General features: G+C 40.8%; 1 protein-coding gene across 14 annotated transcripts in view; it reads left to right on the top strand.

Annotated features, from left to right (window-relative positions):
- Positions 1-18,848, top strand: part of TNS1 (tensin 1) — a 461,144-nt gene that overhangs the window by 251,553 nt on the left and 190,743 nt on the right. Inside the window, exon 1 of one of the 14 annotated variants that reach the window (XM_087712596.1) lies at positions 12,787-12,918. The exons of the other annotated variants lie outside the window; for them this stretch is intronic. The gene's annotated coding sequence lies outside the window, so the exon portion shown is untranslated. Of the gene's footprint in view, positions 1-12,786; positions 12,919-18,848 lie in introns of those variants that run through there. 14 annotated transcript variants of the gene reach the window in all.

Here is an 18,848-nt window from a genome sequence, read left to right as displayed (position 1 = left end):
CTGGACAAAATTTGGGCAAAATCAGCTCCTGCGACCTGTGGAAGCATGAACACACCTTAGGTATGAAGGAGGGGTCTAATCGCAACACCACTCTGTCCTGGTGAAAAATGCAGTGGTCCTCCCTGGCGGACAGGGCCTGCAGTTCTGATATCCATCTGGCGGAAACGCCACCTTAAGGGTTAAAAAATTTAGTGACACTGTTCGCAATGGCTCAAACGGGGCCCCTATCAGAGTGTCCCACAACTTGTGCAAGACCCAGGAGGGGTACCTATGTACTGTGGGTGGTTTGAGGTTGGACGCCCCTTTCAGGAACTGCCTGACCAAAGGTGGTGAGTGAGTGTCTGGGCTTTGCCACACAGAAGCGCAGATGAGATGGCCGAGACTTGTCTCCTAATTGTGTTGGGAGCTAACCCCCTGTCCAGGCCCGCCTGGAGAAATTCCAATACTAAGGGAACGGTGGACCTCATCAGATTGTGTCCCCGGGAGCTGCACCATGTGGAAAAGTCCTGCCAGGTTGCACCGTAAATGCGTTCTGTGGAGGGTCTTCGGGTGGCCTGGATAGTCTCTATTACCCTGGGGGAGAATCTTTCCTCCCTCAGGATGCTCCACTCAGCCTCCAAGTGGTCAACTGGAGCCATTGGGGTTCCGGGTGCTCCAGTGACCTCTGGCTGAGGAAGATCTTTTCCTGGGGAATCCTCCAAGCTCTGCCCACCGAGAGCGATTGGAAATCGGCAAACCATGGCTGCCTGGGCCAGTGGGAGGCAATCAGCACCACCTCTGCCCCTTCCTAAATAATTTTTTTGAATGACCCTGGGAATCAGGGGCAAGGGTGGATATGAAGAAGGAGGCAGTGGTAGCTGCCTTCACCCCCCAGGCAGCTGCTTGATGCCCCCTTTGGAGGGTGAGGTCCGCCTTCCTGTCCTCCAACTTCAGAGATTCCTCTGGTTCCCCTGGCAGATTAGTGGGGGTATGCAGTGCCAATACCGGAGCATCGATGGAGGGCTGAGATAGCACCCCGGCCATGTCCTGGTCCACATTGAAGAAGGTCTTGTCTGTGGATGTGGGCATGGATCCCGCTGTGGGGGCTGCCCATTGGCACTTGACTGACTCAAGAAAGTCCTTTGGGGTTGGCACCGTGTTGGTCTCAATGGCCTGCTCATCAAAGATGGTTTCTGCAGAGGACCCCTGGGATTGAGGTGGAACTTTTGCTGCTCTGTTTCTGAGCTTGGCTGCTGTCTTGGCTTTGAACAGTAGTGACTTATACAATGAGGGTTGGAACAACCCGATGAAGGGCAGCTTAGGAGGGGGCATGCCTTTGTCTTTGGATAGTTTATCCTCCCTAACTTCCCCCTCCTCACAATCCAGGTTACTGTCCTCTTGTAATGAGGCTGAGGAACTAGAAATGTCTTCACCCCACGTTTCCAGGCCCTCTGGTATCCTAGGAGAAGATGCCACTTGAGGCTGCATTTGTGGCTGCTGAAATGCCACTGTCATGCATTGCTGGAAGGCCCACATCATTAGGTCCTGAAAGATGGGAACCCCTGTGGGGGGTTGCTGGCTGGTGCCCATGCCCACCTGTGTAGGGAGAAATCCCAGAGGTGGTAGCCCCATGGGCAGGGCTGAACCCAGTGAAGCCGTATGTAGGGGGGATTGTCACCCTGGAGCAAGACCCCAAAGACCTGATGTGTCAATAGGGATCCTTGCTTGCAATGTGGGTTCCTCCCCTGTACCCCCCCCCCCCTGGTGCAGGGACTCCAGGGGCATTCCCCTTCTGTCCCAGGCCTGGGATGGACTTATGGCCACTTGCCTTCTTGTAGAGCTGCTCCAGCTTCCTGTGCCTTTGCCTTTCATACTTAGAGGGTTTGGAAGGCTTGTGACCACCCTTTGCCTCCAGCTCCACCCTGGGGGAAAGGTGATTTTTCTTGTCTCTAGCCTTTGTCCCCCCCCCTTTCTGGGCAGCTTCTGGGGTGGCCACTAACCTGGGTTGATCCTTTGCCCCTCTGGTGGGGCTGCTGGTTGTCGTTATAGGTACCTGGGTCCTGCCGGTCTCCTCATTGCCGCTTGGTGCCTCCATTTTTGAACACATGGATCCTCCTGGATTCAAGATGGCGCCCGCACCAGGAGACAAAGGGCGCATCTTTAAAATTTCCTCTCCTGGCGGCTTGTGCTCTGAGGAGCTGCTGCGTGCCCCTGCCACCGGTTCTTCTGCCTTCTGCCTCTTTCCGGCACCGCTGGAGGCTTGGCTCTGCCCATGGAACCCCTCCAACAAGATGGGCCATGTGGACAATGGCGCGGGCGCTCTGCGGCGTTTGGGAAAGCCACGGTTTGTTGCTCAACCCTGCGGGGAGCAGCGGAGCACTCCGGCGCCCAGCAGATTTTCCGCGGCAAGGCTTACCTTCTGGGCCGGAATCCAGTGCCTCCTTTGCTTGCCGGTGGCCTGAATCACTCGGAATCAGTGCGGGCACTCTGCGGTGTTTGAGAGAGCCGCTCGACCCTGCGGCCCGGCGCTGCTGGAGACTCCGTGGCAGGGCTTGCCTTTGGAAGGCTTGTGCCCTCGTCTTCTGCTTGCCCAGCAGAGTTTTTTCTGAGTGATGCTTGTCTCACTCAGATGCCTGGGCAGCGTGCCGCCCCCGAGGGGGCTTTTGGTCGTCCTTTCGCAGCTCAGGGAGCTGTCCAACTCTCATGCAGTTGCTGCAGTAGGGAGACAGATTAATCCTTTTGCTTTCTTCAAATTTCTTCAAATTTATCGGAGATCCAGGATGGCAAACCGTCCAGTTGAGGGACTGAGTCAATAACTGGGCGGTGCCTGGTGGACAAGGGGCGTGTCCCAAGAACTTATCTGACTCAGTCCAATCAACGAGAGGATAAGGTCAACCCATCCTGGATACTCCTCCCCTCACTATGGAGAAAAATATTTCCTACCAGCCAGTCAGCTCTGCAGATCTTTCTTTGTTGTCCTGCTTGCTCCTGCTTAGTAGTTCTCAGCTGCAGATTCCTCCCCCAACTGCTTGGATTCACACAGCCCCTCCAGTCCACATATCACACAACACCTGCAATATCCAATAACAGCCAGTAACCTCCTCCATTGTCTATGAGACCTGCCCTTTTATATACTTAATATTCTTTCTCTAAAAAAAAGATTGCCTTTTCTCAGGTGTCTTAATTACTGTAGGCAATTTGTTTCTAGGTGGGGCACATTTCATAGTTTTGACAGGTAGGTATCCCACCACTCAAGTTTGTAGCCTTGTCTGAATCAGGTCATCTCATCTTGTCATAGATTTGTTTGATAAAATATAGCATTGTAGTCAATATTTTGATGCACAAATATGACAGTGATACAGAATTCTTAAGACTCCGAGCTTATAAACCAGGGGTGGTCAACCTTTTTATAATTACCGCCCACTTTTGTATCTCTGTTAGTAGTAAAATTTTCTAACCACCCACCAGTTCCACAGTAATGGTGATTTATAAAGTAGGAAAGTAACTTTACTTTATAAAATTTATAAAGCAGAGTTACAGCAAACACCTACCGCCCACTATGAAAGCTGGAACACCCACTAGTGGGCAGTAGGGACCAGGTTGACTACCACTGTTATATTGCTTATAACAGTGATTATATTGCTTATTTTTGCCCCTTTGTTCCTTCTGCCATTGAGAGTGGCTAACATGGAATCACTTGCTATTCAGTTGGCAGCAAGCTACATACTTTGTATGTAGATTCCTACAAGTATACCTTCCGACTCTGGTTTGTTAGAAGGCAAACAAGCCAACATTTTCAGTTCAAATCTTACGATAAATAAATAAAAGATTGTTTTTGAGCCTCAATTAGCCACCCCTAAAGCAGGAAGGGCCAAACAGAAGTGACCAGTCTTGTTCACACCAGAACTATAGAGACAGAACTGTTCTGATTTGCAAGCTGAACCATGACTGACTTTTCCATGGTGAATTTCATACTTGCAAAACAAGGTATTCTCGGTATGAAAATCACCACTCAAATGCTATTAGAAATATTGCCATTGGGTTTCTGGCTGTTAGGAAGTTTGTGTGTTGTTTGACTTCAATGGCTTTTAGCTTCTTTCTTTGGTTCTTTTCCCCCCCATAAGGAGTTGTCTTGGTGCAGCTGCTGCCCTGGATACCGTTCTCTATGACAGCTTATGACTAAGAATGTGAATCTCTCATTTGGAACTGTGTGCTATGTTAAGTTTATGAGGTGGGAAAAATGAACTGCTATCCTCAGGGGAGAATGCATATATTCCATCTGCATGGGCCATTCATTACATAGGGTCGTGCTGTTTATTTTATTACACAACTAGGGTGGGAACGTGATAGTTAAAAACCACACTGGCTGGCGCTATTGAAAGTATTGGCAAATCTATGTCAAATTATTGGACAGGATTTGAGTGGATTGGACATGATCCCTTGCATGAATTTCCAATGGGGTATATAGATCCAAAACTTCTTGCAGCTCAGAACAGAGGAAACAAGAAAATAGGAATACACTCCAGCTAAGTCGCTGAACCTGGCACTCATCGGGAAGCTGACTGGGATGTGGTCCTTGGCAGAGTTTCTGTGCATTGCCAAAAAAAGACACACCGCTGCAATTTAATTTTTTATTATAGGACAGGCATATTTCTTTGTTACATGTTACCAGAGAGGACTCCCAGTTTGCCTGAGAGCTATACATATTTTCAGAAGACAATAAAAGATAGTTCATTTAAGGATTCCTAATAGAATGAAGGCGCAAGGAACTTAAAGTTTCAAAGAACACTAAAAACCACAAGATTGGTGCCGTTTTTGTACTATCAGAGTTTGTGGGCGCAATAAGCAAGACAGTCAGTCTCCCTGCCTTATCCATTAAAAAATGTAGCTAATCCAAGTAGTTTATAATCCAATTCTTCTGACCTTTGGAGGACAATATGGGGTAGTCCTAGACTTACAACAGTTTGTTTAGTAATTGTTCAAAGTTACAACGATACTGGAAAAAAGGGACCTACGACCATTTTGCACACTTATGACCATGCAGCATCCCCATGGTCACCTGATCAAAATTCAGACACCTGGCAACTGACTCATATTTATGATGGTTACAGTGTCCCGGTGTCATATGAATCACTTTTTGCAACCTTCTGCCAATCAAAATCCACAGGGAAGCCAGATTTAATTAACAATCATGTTACTAGCTTAACAACAGTAGTCATTCACTTAACAATTATGGGAAGAAAGGTCATAAAATGGGGCAAAATTTGTGTAACAAATGTTTCACATAGCAACATAACTTTTGGGCCCAATTGTGGTTGTACGTCGAGGACTACCTGTATAGAGAAAGTAGGAGAGGAGGTTTGGTTAGACATCAGAAATTAAGGGGTTAAACCAAGGCTATATTTTGTGAAGGTACATTGTAAACAATGGATATTCATATTAGTTTGCATGTTTTGGAGTAACTTGGGGATAAGAATGCTGGGTCCTGGGTCTATTATAGGCAGGGTGTTGGACTAGAAGACCTCTAAGGTCCCTTCCAACTCTACTATTTTATTGTATTGTATAACAGGCCTTGCTTCCTCTAGAAATAGTTATTGTTGTATGAACTTCTTCTATTGGCCTATACCCAAAGGTGGTATTCAGCCAGTTCTGACAGGTTCTGGAGAACTGGTAGCTGAAATTTTGAGTAGTTTGGAGAACTGGCAAATAGGCTGGCCCCGCCTCTGCTGGCTCCCAGTCTCCCAGCTGATCTTCTTTTGTTGCCCTGAACAGGAGAACGGAGCTGGAAAGCAGGTTAGTGGGGCAAGGAGGGAATGCGGACTTTGCAGTATCCTTCCCCTGCCACGCCTACAAAGCCACACCATACCCACAAAGCCATGCCCACAGAACTAGTAGTAAATTTTTTTGAATCCCACCACTGCCTATACCAGCTGAGTTAAGAATGTGGAAAATAAGAAGATATAATAAAAAGTGGTTGGAACTTACTTAAGATCAATTACATACAAATACAAAGAATGGGAAAAAATATGCTGCTGGTGGAAAAGACATTGGATTAGCCTTGTACTCAAATTCTTTTTGTCTGTCTGAGATTTCTCACTGAGCATGTGTATTTGAGTGAGTAAAGGAAGGGTAGGTAAAGCTTTCTTTGTGGAAGATGTAAGTAACATCCCCTGAGGCTGTGTTCTGACCTGAAATAAGCAGAGGAAACTGACGCCGATTTCCTAGCTTCATACAATATGTCAGCATGTTGATTTCTGGCCGTTGCTTCTGCTATAGGAAAATAGGGTTCAGCCTGGGAAGTCATCAGGTAAGGCAAGTGTTGGAAACTAAGACTTCCCCCTTCTTGCCTCTTTCAAAGGTCACCTGGTAGTTCTAGTACTTGAGATAAGTCAGACCTGGTAAATCATTTATCTGGAAAGACAGACATAACAAACTCTGGACCTGCTTAGCTGGGAGAGTTGGAGCAAACAGAATTTAATTAGCATATTAAGTAGGCTAAACCTCTACAAGTGCCTTTGTCATCTTTTTCAACTTTTTCTTCCAAAAGTTAGAATTCACAGGTGTTTGGGGTGAGTGTGTCAAAACATTACTTCTGAATGTTCAGATCCATTCTAATGGTAAAAGATTTCCGTGTTTTCCCTTTGTAAAGCCCCTATTTTTCATAACATGTAGTGATTGCTAAGATATAAATAATCCTGTACCTGCACTGTTAATGTTTTTTTTTTATAGAGTGTGGCTGGTGATAAAAATAACTGGGGGGTTGGGGGGTGGGGAGGATTGTAAAAGAGATATCCAGCTACTTTGCTAGCATATGTTGAGTTTTGAAATTTTGCAGAAAGGGGTATATGGGAGTTAACTTTCTAAGCCTCCAGAGACTAATGCAGGCTTGTGATCTTAGATGTTGAAATGGGCAGAGAACATTCCATAACATTTAAGCAATCTTGAAAAGAAGCCCACAGAAGTTGCTAGCCTCCTGAAATGTTTGCTAGGACTCTTTCTGACACACATATCCATGTGAGTCATTAATGGCCTAAAATGGACATGGGGATCCATGGGAAGTGAAGATTCCCAGCCTAGTCGTCTTCAGATAATTCCTGGAACAGGCAAGTGGTTATTTACAAATATATTTTCTTTTAATACTGTACTCTCGCTTCCATTTGACATTAAATAGAAATAGTTTTCTCTCTATAAGAAAGAGGATGGGCGGGGATCTGTTTGTGTAAGGAAGGAGATAGATGGGTAATTGGATGACAATGTTAGAAATAAAACTCCCTAAAGCTTGTTTTGTATGTGTTGAAAGGGAGTGAGGAAGGCTATTGCTCTGAAGATCAGTGATGGGATACTTTTAGTGTTTACCCAGCGAACTGTTTTAAGAGTTAGAGATTTGTAGGTATGTAGTAGAGCACAAGTGTAGTGGAAATAACAGAGAATAGATAATATTTCACAAATTAATTTCAATTTAATTAATACATGAGCTTCTGTTTCCTTTTCCTAACTGCAGTAGGACTCAGGATAGTTAAACTGGTTCCTAAGTATAATTCTGAAATTTTCTATGAGGCACGCATGCACAATATATATGACAATGAGAGCTTGTCAGAGAATGAGATGCAGCTGTTGGGCTGCAGAAGGAAATGGTCACATATACACATTAATTGCTTTTATACGAGTTTGATATTTAGCAATTAGAGGAGACAATTTTTCACATAATAAAGATGTACATGATATATGTTGATACAATGTTGTCATTTAAAGGATTGCTAGTCACCTCTTAAAAATTTAGCATACCTGGGTGGGAACATCATTGCTACACCTTGGAAAATTGACTGAAGAGCATCTATAAAGGAAGATTTCATTTCCATCACCCGTGAAAATATTTATGTGAAGTACCTCTTGTTTTATGGGTAGGTCAGATCTAAAATCTACAAGAGTATAAATGCCAGTCAGTTTTATTTAACCAATAGATTTTAGTCTGAAAGGAAGGTGAAACCTACATATATTTCTAAAACAAATAGTAATTTCACCAAACATGATCATACAGCCTCAGTAAGTCCTTCATATATGTTTGAGTAGTGTGGTGGCCCAGAGGTAAAGATGCTTGCCTCTCACACATAAAGTTGAGAGTTCAATCCTAGGCAGCGGCAGATGTTTATCAGGGTGCAAAGAGAAAATATCTGCTGTGAACTATGCATAGATGTGGGGAAAGGCATCCAGTCAGTAAATGTTCAATTCCATTCAATCACCCTAACTCTACCTAAATGATGGGATTACAGGATTGTAAAAAAAAAAAAGAAGAGTCCTTCATATATGTTTAATTTATTGTTGTTATTTAGAAAGAGACATGACTGTATGGTCTGTATTATTTTATTATCTACTTCTATGTTTGCTTTGTTCTGATGTTCTCAGTTCTTGGAAATACCACTAATCTGTCATCCTTTCACAGCTCTTTATAATAAATATACTATACTATATATATAGAGAGAGAGGTAATTTCCTCTAGATTGTTTGTCGCATGGCTATAAGCATAGGCTATTTCAAGGCAGGATTCTGCACAGAGTGGATTTTGAGAAATAGTTAAGACAAAATGGCAGGTTCCAGGTGAGGAACTCTTCTGAAGACATTGGAATGGATGGGTCCAAGCCAATGTTCAGTGTCATCCTGTGAAAGTACCAAGGAGGAACTCGGAAAACTTTGTCTTGTTAAGGCTTGGGAACCAACAACAGAAAACTTAAAGGAATGAAATGCCTCATCTTATGCAAACTTTGAGTGGTAGGGAGAAGCTACTTGCTGGAGTCTGGTTTAAGGGAGCACAACAAATGGGATATTTTTTTTAAAGGAAGCATTCAGTTTTGCTATTTTGTAGATACCAGAGGTGCTGGGCAAGATGTATAACAACCCACAAATATGTGGGGTTTTTTTCTTTCCCCTTTCCCCTTTCCCCTTTCCCTTTCCCTTTCTTTTTTCGTTGTTAGTGTTGGATGTTCCTTTTTCTGTTTTTTGTTTTGAATTTTATTCTTGTTGATAAAAGAAAATAAATATATTAAAAAAATGTGTAAAGGCCAGAAAACAAAGCATGAATCTGACAGCAGTTGGTCCTTCTGACTTGAAGTTTCTTATTATTATTTCCAATATATATATTTTTTTTGAAAAAGAAAAAAGTCTTGGGCTGAGCAGAATCCTTTTTGGAGATTACATGATCATTCACTTAGCTTCTGGACCTTGAACTGTAATACTAGTTATTGTTTTCTATTAATAACCAGGGAGACAATAGATCTGGTTGCAGATCTTCTTCAGCTCATCATGTTTGGGCTTTGAAAAACACCCTTGCTGTATTTTTGCCTTCCAGGAATCAGAGTATTACTAGCTGTTGAGGAGAGCTTACATTAAGTTAGAATTAGTAGCTAATAGAGGTGGTATTCAGCTGGTTCTCTCTGGTTCAGGTGAACCGGTAGTGGTGCCTGTGGGAGGCTCCTCCCCCCCCTGCCCTGGCATAATGTGCATGCGCAGAAGACGGTGTGCATGCGCAGACATGGCACGGCTGAGCACAGTGAGCAAGTGCGCTCACATTTGCAAACCAGTAGGGAAAGTAAGTGAATCCCACCGCTGGTAGCTAAGCAGGGTTTACTTGAACCAGAAAGATCCTTGCCTGACACTTGATCTTGGAAGAGTGGCTTAATGGATGTTGGTAGATTAACTGAAATAATAACCTAAGATGAAAAAAATAAAATATATGCTCTTTTTTTCTTGCTTTTTCTTGTAAACACTTCATCAAGTCTTGATTTGGGGTAAACAGCAAGCTGCAAATAAATGTAAGTTCCCAATGCCATTTATAATGGAATGGCTCAAGTTCAGATGACAACTCTTGAAGCACCAGTAATATTTTACTAGAGATCCTGAGTAAAATAAATAAAAGCATCCAAAAGGAGTTGGGATTTCCACAGCAGGCCAAGTTACAGCTTGGCAGGAATGAAACAATTTGAAACGAAAGTCGTAGAGATCAAGCCAGTTTAAAATGGGAGATTCTAGGGGCATGGCTGGGTCAGCTTCATTTATTTATTTTGTTCTCTAATAAAGCACACAATGGAATGCAGTGGATTAATCATTTAAAAATATAAACAAGCCACACTTTATTAACTTTATTAAGAGCCAGTTTGGTCTAGTGGTTAAGGCGGAGGCTAGAAACCAGGAAACTATGAATCCTAGTCAAACCTTAGGCATGAAAACCAGCTCTTAACTTTGGGTCATCACTCTCTCTCAACCCTATCCACCTCACAGGGCTGTTGTTGTGGGGAAAAAAAGGAGGAAGAAGGAATATTAAGTATGTTTGCCACCTTGAGCTATTTATAGCAATAAAGGCATGATTAATTTTTTTTCTAAAAAAAACACCCTATGGCAATGTAATAAACTATTATTATTCAGCTTACTGATGTAGGGTTGGGTATTTCCTTTCAGTTAAATGCTGATTTGCTAACAGGCTTGTTGAACTACTAATGAGAGATGGTGCTGGAGAAGTATGAGAGGATTCCAGATACTTCCCAACAACAGAGATTGATATCTAAATTCCTGTATAGATAGAAAGAGGTTGTGGGCCAGGGGAGGCATCTTCTGCATGAATTAATAGCTGTGGCAATTATTTTTTCACTGTAAATTATGTGGTGGTTCAGTGGCTAAGATCCTGAGCTTGTTGATCAGAAATGTGGGGGCAGTTCGGTGGTTCGAATCCTTTGTGCTGTGTAACGAAGTTGGCAGAAGCTGGGACAAATTGCTTGTCCTAGCTTCTGCCAACCTAGCAGTTTGAAAGCACGTAAAAATGCAAGTAGAAAAATAGGAAACACCTTTGGTGGGAAGGTAACAGCATTCGTGCACCTTCGGTATTTAGTCATGCTGGCCAAATGACTACGGAGACGTCTTCAGGCAGTCCTGGCTCTTTGGGTTTGAAACAGAGATGAGCACCCCCCCCCCCCCGAGTCAGGAACAACTAGCACATATGTGCGAGGGGAACCTTTACCTTTAAGTTATTTAGCTGTGTTCATTGCTGGAATAGCTCATTAATATGCATGCAACAAAGGCATTGTTAAATGAAAGTTTGAAATGGGTTCAGAACTTCAGAACTTAAATGTTAGGTGGAGGGTTTGAGGAAAGGATGAAGAATAGGGGCTATGCTTGCTGAGAACAGGCATCCCAACCTTGTTTGCTGGAATTCTGGCTGCCCTTTGATTTCATAATCTTTAGCAGACACCCTTGCATATTTTCAGAATTTTTCCCCAGATATTATAAAAGCCAGAAATTTGCCTTTTTTGGGAATCGTAATGTAGGCTGAGATTCCTAGGGAGTAGAATTCGGGCTTGGAATGCGCACTCTGTGCTGCCCAGCACCCATGGAGTCATGCTGAACCTACGTAATTAAAACTGCTTTTTCTAGGAAGGCTTCCTTTCTGCACTGAAATCATTACTGTGTAGCCTTAGAGGACAGAAGGAGATAGATAGAGCTTTATGTGGTTCCTCGGGCAGTTTTGTGTCCTTGCCCATGACTATTTGTCATACTTTGGGGGCGGTGGTGGCAGCGGCACTTAGTAATTGCTGATGTTGCCGTTGTGCTTTTCTGTCTCCAGCTAGATTTCAATTTTCAGGGTAGCTTCCTGAGGGTGAGGGACAAGAGGTGAAAACATCAGCCTTGGTTCCTGTTATTTTAGATGTTTGTACATAGAACAAGGAAACAGTTCCATTGCGTACAAAGGACATTTTCCCAAGCGCAAGTAACCCTTTCTACAGTGACTTGATTCACAAGGTTCCCTGTTGGTTTCTCAAGACCTACGCTTAAATTGAAAGCAGTTAGAAATGGTGGATGTGCTATCTTCTTCAGAGAAATTCATCTACCATTACTGAGCTGGAGAATTTGCAGAGAACAATATCTCACCATTATTTATATTCTGATTACTTTCACATTAGTGCCTGTTAATAACGTATAGATCCCCCCCCCCACAGTTAGTTGGAAGCGGAATTCAACTGCGGTACTTACAAGACTTTTTTTTTTTTAGTAGTGCTAAATAACATGGTTCTCTTAATGCTGGATCCACTCCCTGGACATTTATATTCAACTGTTTTATTGCTTCTCTTTTCACTGTGGTTGGAGATGAAAGTTGAATTACACTGTATTGGGCCAATTTCTTGTTGGAGAGGAATTTATGACATATGTCTTTGTTCCCATTTTTCCTTTTTATAGGAAAATATTGTTGTTTAATGGAAAGAAACATCAACATTCATTTTTTTTAATATTTGTTGGTGAAACCAGCTGTTCCAAACAAGGATAAATTATATGGCTTGTCAGCATAGTCTGCCTCTTAGCTAATAATAATAGTCACAATTCTCCTTATCTCTTTGTATAAACATGCCAGTCAAGTCATCCTCTTCTATCAGTACTGGGCACAAGACTCTGTGCTTATCACATGTACAGAAAAGTGATGGCCATGTTGTACATGATCTTCTTGTGGACCCTGAGATTCCTATCTGCTGTCATCATGGCCTCGTGCCTACACTCACAATTCTTTATCTTGCATTTAGGCAAGCAGAAAATTCCACCATGTGGCTATGTGCTGTGCTGCATTAACCCTGCTATGTAAATCCCCCCCCCCATGCAAAGAAAAACATCCCAACAGCCAATAGGATACTTTGCTTAGAGCCAGATTGTTGTCACCACTGCATTAAACAGTTTTCATATGACATCATATATGTAAGTATAAATTCAAAGGAGACCTTTCTCTGTCCTCCAGCACAAATATATTCCTGTTTCAGATCTTCAGACAGGAAAAAAAAGCCTTTGTAGTGTTCACATCTGGATCAAATTGAACCTGAATTTGAATGGTGCCTTGCTACCAGCAGAAGAAGGGTACCAGAACAGTGTCTGGCAAATGCAGTGCAGTCATGTAAATTAATGATGCATTAGGTGAGTAGTGAGTGGTCATGAGGTCAGCAGAAATGCATGCAGGTTTGTTTCTGAAGGGAAGAAGATATAGAGAAAAACAAACTTTCTTTTTCTATTTCAAATTATATTCTTCTTTGTGGGCTGCTCAAGGCACGCAACAAAATAGCATGTAATAAATTAAAATGGGATTAAAATATATGATTAACAGTTAAAATCACAAGCAGCTAACCGAAAAGGTCTAAGAGAGAAAGTGGAGAGAGGGAAGTGAAATGCCTAATGGAATGTGTTCCATAAAAAATATAGTATCTTCTCTGTACAATGATTACAAAATCTGCTGAAAACTTTTGGAAATTAATATGATAATGTATTCCTATACTCGTGAAGATTCTGGCAAAAGCCATATGCTTTTGTGTGAAAAGGAAAATTATTTTGGTCTTATAGTTTTTTCATGTTTTTTATTTTTTGTTTTTTCTTCTATCTCCTTTTTATCTCTCTTTTCCTTTCTTTTGTTTTTTTTAATCGTTCACATATACTGTATCTTTTTGTTGGAATGTACTTTTACACATATAATATATAAAACCTTTTAATAAAAATAACTATTTAAAAAAAGATTAAGGAGACTAGTAGGAGAAGCAGTCAGTTGCAACTTTCTCCCATGATCAGTAGAAAGACCTGCTCCCTTGCCATAGTAGGAAGATGGTAGGAAGGCTATTAGAAAGAAAATAAAAATGTCTGTGCTTTAATGTAGACAAAGTTTTAAATAAAAAATAGTTCAGTTACTGGAATTCTTATAACCCCGTCTCATTCTTCTCTAATTGATCTCACTAAAGAAAACTCTTGGAGAATCATGCTTGGAAATGAATAATCTTAGGCGGCAACCAGAGTCTAACAATGAGTTATGTGGACATTTGCATGGAACTGACATGATTATCTTACAGAGGTCATCTTTAAAAAGGTCTTTCCTAGTAACTGTAATATCTTGACAATGTTTTTAATGCGATAGGTAGTCCCCTCTAATAATCAAGCCTTAAGCTGCTTAGGGGTTCAAGGCTAAAGCCAGAAGCTCAAACTGTGTCTAGACACTGGCAATAAATGAAAATCTTTCTTTACAGAAACAATATGTCTGTAGTGTTTTGCACTACTAAGCAACCAAACTGCTGTATTTTGCACCAGTTGAAATATTCAGATATTCTTGAGGGAGCCTTATTGAGAACCCAAGGAAGTAGTCTAACTGTGCTGCAACCAACGGAGACCATTGCCAAATCTAAGTAATTTAGGAACAATTGTGTGGGATATGCACTTGTGAAAATTTATTCCTTGACTTGTCATATCTGGAGATCTAAAGCAGGGCTCTCTACACTTGGCAATTTTAAGTTTTGTGGACTTCAACTTCCAGGATTCCTCAGCCAGCCATGCTGGCTAGGGAATTCTGGGAGTTGAAGTCCACAAGTCTTAAAATTGTCAAGTTTGAAGACCTGTGATCCAGACGAACTGTAGCTAGGTTCAAAAAGTACTCTCGGATTGGGCAAAACTGAATTCCAGTTATCCAGTTTGATTCTACTTAGTGAAAAGCTTGTTCTTCTCTGATTTTTGTTGTATTTAAGTACAATGACAATACAAAATATACTTATACTTAATTTCAATTTGTTTATTCCCATCAAACTGATTATTGAACCAAGGTAGCATTTAGAGAAATCACTTCCATATTTTCTATCTAAATGCATCAAAACTGGGATTTAGCACAGTTGATTCACTTCTTATTGAGACAAACTGATTAGAGAAGTTGGGTTCAAACAGAAAATACGACTTTTCACCTGTCCATGTATGTACCTTGCAAAATTCCCTTCATTGTACCTTAAAATGACTGGGGCTGGTATCTGATAACATTGAGCTGTATGAATTAGGAGTTTAGCATCTTGTTTTAATAATTCAGAAAGGATATTGTATAGGGTGTGGTGTTTCTAAGGAGGAAGGGGAAATCTCTATAGATCCCAAGTCATTGACTCATTCTCTAACTCAGGCCAAACTATGTCAGTTTCAAAACATGGTGTGGAAAAGTGTGGCCCTGTTCAGAAAGCAGATTTTAGGCCCTTAGTAACAAAGGCATATAGTATAAGAAATTTCAGAAAGGTTTTTACATTTAAAAAGGTGCTTTTATATGAATCTTAAATAAATAAATTTATCTGATCTTGGAATGGGTATATCTACTCAAAGATTTGAGCATTTGAATATGCTCAGGGTGGTAATGGAAGCTGCACCTCACATTTCAAGGAAGAAAATAGCTGAGAAAATCACCCATGTATGGAAAGAAACAATTAATGCACAAACAATCCTGTACTTCTGTTGTTATAAACAAATGATTATTCAAGGCTGTAAGAAAATAGTTCATGCATAATAATAAAAAGGATGGAGGCAGATTATTGGGATAAAGAATTCAGAGGGAGAGATGCTGACAAACTGCTGATGGAAACATTATTGTATAGCCAATATGAAGGTAGAGGGTAGATCAAAGAATTAGGGATGGGGAAGTCCCTGGAATACACTCAGATTCTGAATGTTTTACTTCAGTGAAACACCATCTTTTCTTTCAGATTATGACACTTAGGAACAGTTGTTCAGTCATTAAGTCATTTCCAACTCCTTGCAACCCCATGGACCATAGCATGCCAGCCCCCACATCCTCCACTGTGTCCCTGAGTCTGCCCAAACTCTTTTCCACTCCTTTGATGGCGCTATCTCACCTTCTCATCCTCTTCTATTCCCTTCTCTTTTTGCCTTCAATCTTTTCCTAACATCAGGGTCTTTTCCAAGGAATCCTCTCTTCTCATTAGGCGGCCAAAGTATTTGAGCTTCAGCTTCAATATCTGTCCTTCCAAAGGTTGATTTCCTTTAGGATCAACTGATTTGATCTCTTTCACTGTCCAAGGGACTCTGAAGGGTCTTCTCCAACATCAAGAGTCCAAAGTGGGTTGTCAACAGTCTCAGATTTCATATCAGAAAGATAATATTTAGACAGACCACGTATCCATAATAATTGCAGACTCCATTTCTGCAGGAAAAATAAAAGTGGAGAAAGCATAGTTGAATATTGTTAATAGAGCTACAGAAATAGTTTCTTTGTATCCCAAAGATTAATAGTATATGGAGGCCTGCCAATAGATTTCTCGCCAGCACTTTGAAGTTCTTTGAAAATGTCCAGAGGTATGAGGCCAATCTGACATTTTTTTCAGTTGCAGTTTCAAAATGGATCTATACTGGCACTGTTGGTATTTTGATGTATTCATCGCCTATTTGCAGATATTAGTGCATTATTTATGATGATGAAAACCCAGGCTGAGCATGATACAATCAATAGAGATTTCCCCCCCACAAAAAAAATCTGTATTTAAAGGAAGAATGATGCACCATGTGTATAAAGGAACATCTTGGGCAAGTGACCTTGAGGTCTGATACTAGAATAAAATAGTCATATTTGATACTACCATGACTAGTAATTTTTTTTTAAAATGCTAATTCTGTGTTAGGGTTTATTTGGAATTGAACTCCCAATGTAATAATGGCAACATCATTTATGCACATTATTTGGTTGCTGGATTTGAATTTTGTATACATCCCTGGTTCCCTTATTTCACAAAAAGTTCTGGGGGGGGGGGCGCAAGTCATTAAAACCCCCAAAGAAATGAACAATAAATTATAGTTCATGTTTATAAGGGAAAGTTAAAACATTTAGATTTCTTTTCTAATGGCCAAGAAGAAATATTTTAAATGTAATTATTCACGATAGAAAGCCAGTTCTTGCACCCTTAATTAGAATTTGGGGTAATCCAGTGACCTTAGACCAGTAAATTCAAAAGTAAAAAAATGGACTGGTTTATAGTAAGAATATAGAAGACAATGTATGAGATCTAAAATATATAATAGAATGGAAATAAAATGAAATTCTTCACATATATTTAGGACTTAAATATCAACCATTGATTGTCTTGGATCCCATTTAAATAGAATAGATATAAAGCCCCTCTCTGAGAGAGATGTGTAGTTAGAAATGTGAAAAATAAATAAATATATAGGTTTGTCCCCGCTTCATACTGAAATTATTATTTTTAAATCTAATCTGTGAAAAGATACATAAACCAGATATGATAGACTGTTGACTTTGGTACAGTTTTGACTTTCCTTTTTTCTGAAAACATGCATCATTTGGAGGAAAACATTAATTATTACACATGTATTTACATTTTCTTATAAGAAGCGTTCAGGAATTTTCCATTTAAACATTGGCTGAGATAATTTTATTTTAACAACTGATGATGTTATCTAGTTGAAACTTGTGCAAGCAAACAACTAACCTCAGGGAACACCAAGAACTCCACAATTCAACCCTGAGCTACAGATATTATCTTCTATTGGAACAAATTTAACAAACACCTTACATCCAACCTTTTGTTTTGCCCTGCCTCCAGTTGAATGTTTCCAGTGGGAAAAATTAATGGGCTGTTAGAAGTCCCATTTCAGGTTCAGCAATAGGAATACCTGTTCAGTTCAGAAGTTTATTGTATGGTCTTGAACAAGTCTTTGGCTCTTTCAGTCTAGCTCTAATTGATTCCAAGGGCTGCAAAAATAAATCAAGGAAAAGAATCATGACAATTTAATTTGCCAGTGTCTTCTTAATGTTGGATATGCACAATTCCATCTGGTTCATCACTTAATTGTACGAACTTGCATATTTCTAGTATCACTAAGATACATTGGGACAGTGTAATAAAAAGTGTTTAGATTAGATGCATTGAAAACTGAATCAGTGACAGGCATGCTTTTTAGTTGCATTCCATATCAAGGACTCTGGGCTGATTTTACTTTGGTTAATACTTTCTTAAAAGCTTAAGAGAGAACATGAAAAAGCAACTATCTTGCGGAGAAAGACACTATTCCATTCTTCTGCAAGGATTTTGGAGACGACATACATAACCAATCTGTGTGAATGTGGCATTTGGGGTCTCTTTTAACCCGGCATCAGTGGTAGAGTCCTACTGTTTTGGACCGGTTCAGCCGAACCAGTAATAGTTTGGTGGCCTGGGTCGCTGGAACCGGCAGTGACCCAGGCCTGCCATGCCTCCAAACTGGTTCTGCGGGCAGCGCTGTAGGCGGCACCTCTTGCTTTTCAGTTCTGCGCATGCGCAGAACAATATTAATTGCATTGTGCATGTGCGCACAACATGCCCATGAGCAAACCGGCAGTAGTGCCTGCTGGAACTACTTGCCTGGCATACTCCAAAAATCTCTCTTATAAGCCTCAGCTAGAAATATAGCTGGCAAAGCATTCTAAGAACTATATCCAATATTTCTGGAGACCGTCAGTTGAGTGAAAGGTGGAATTAATATTTGGTTTGCATAGGAGCTGCATTTTAGGTTCAACTTCCTCTTCTATTTAGCATTTTGTTTTTACATTTTAGGTTTTCTTCAGTGCTTCCCATGTTCTAATTAATGCTGTGAAGTACTTGAAGAGAGGGAGAAAGGGAGGAAGTCTATTCTTATCTAAAGTAGGAAAGGACAACTTATATACTGAAAGCCATTTGCAGTGCAGGAGTATCCTATATACAAACCAAAGGGGGAAATGTATTTAAAATGCCAGAAAATATTTCACAATTCTAAGGTGCTTGAGGAATTCGATCAATTTGTACCTAACTTAATGTGTAATAGAAATTACATTAAAATGTGAACACAATCATGCTATGTTTTCCTCTATTTTGTCCTTTTTTGTTTGCTCAGATTATTAGAAGTTTCAATATATGTGTTTTACGCTCATATATCTCAGCGTTCACTTTTACCAATGCAGTATATCAGATCAGCATGGTTATATTGTGGCAGCTAGGAAATGCTGAAATGCTGAATGTTTAAAACTGGGAGATTCATTATTGCAAACAAAAAACCAGGGAATTCATTCTAGAATT

This window comes from Thamnophis sirtalis, unplaced genomic scaffold, assembly GCF_051295495.1.
Source record: "Thamnophis sirtalis isolate CommonGarterSnake01/CBP01778 unplaced genomic scaffold, rThaSir2_p1.2 scaffold_1, whole genome shotgun sequence".
NCBI lineage: Eukaryota > Metazoa > Chordata > Lepidosauria > Squamata > Natricidae > Thamnophis > Thamnophis sirtalis.
The sequence above is the reverse complement of the archived record's forward strand: the minus strand, read 5'-3'. Positions and strand labels throughout refer to the sequence as shown.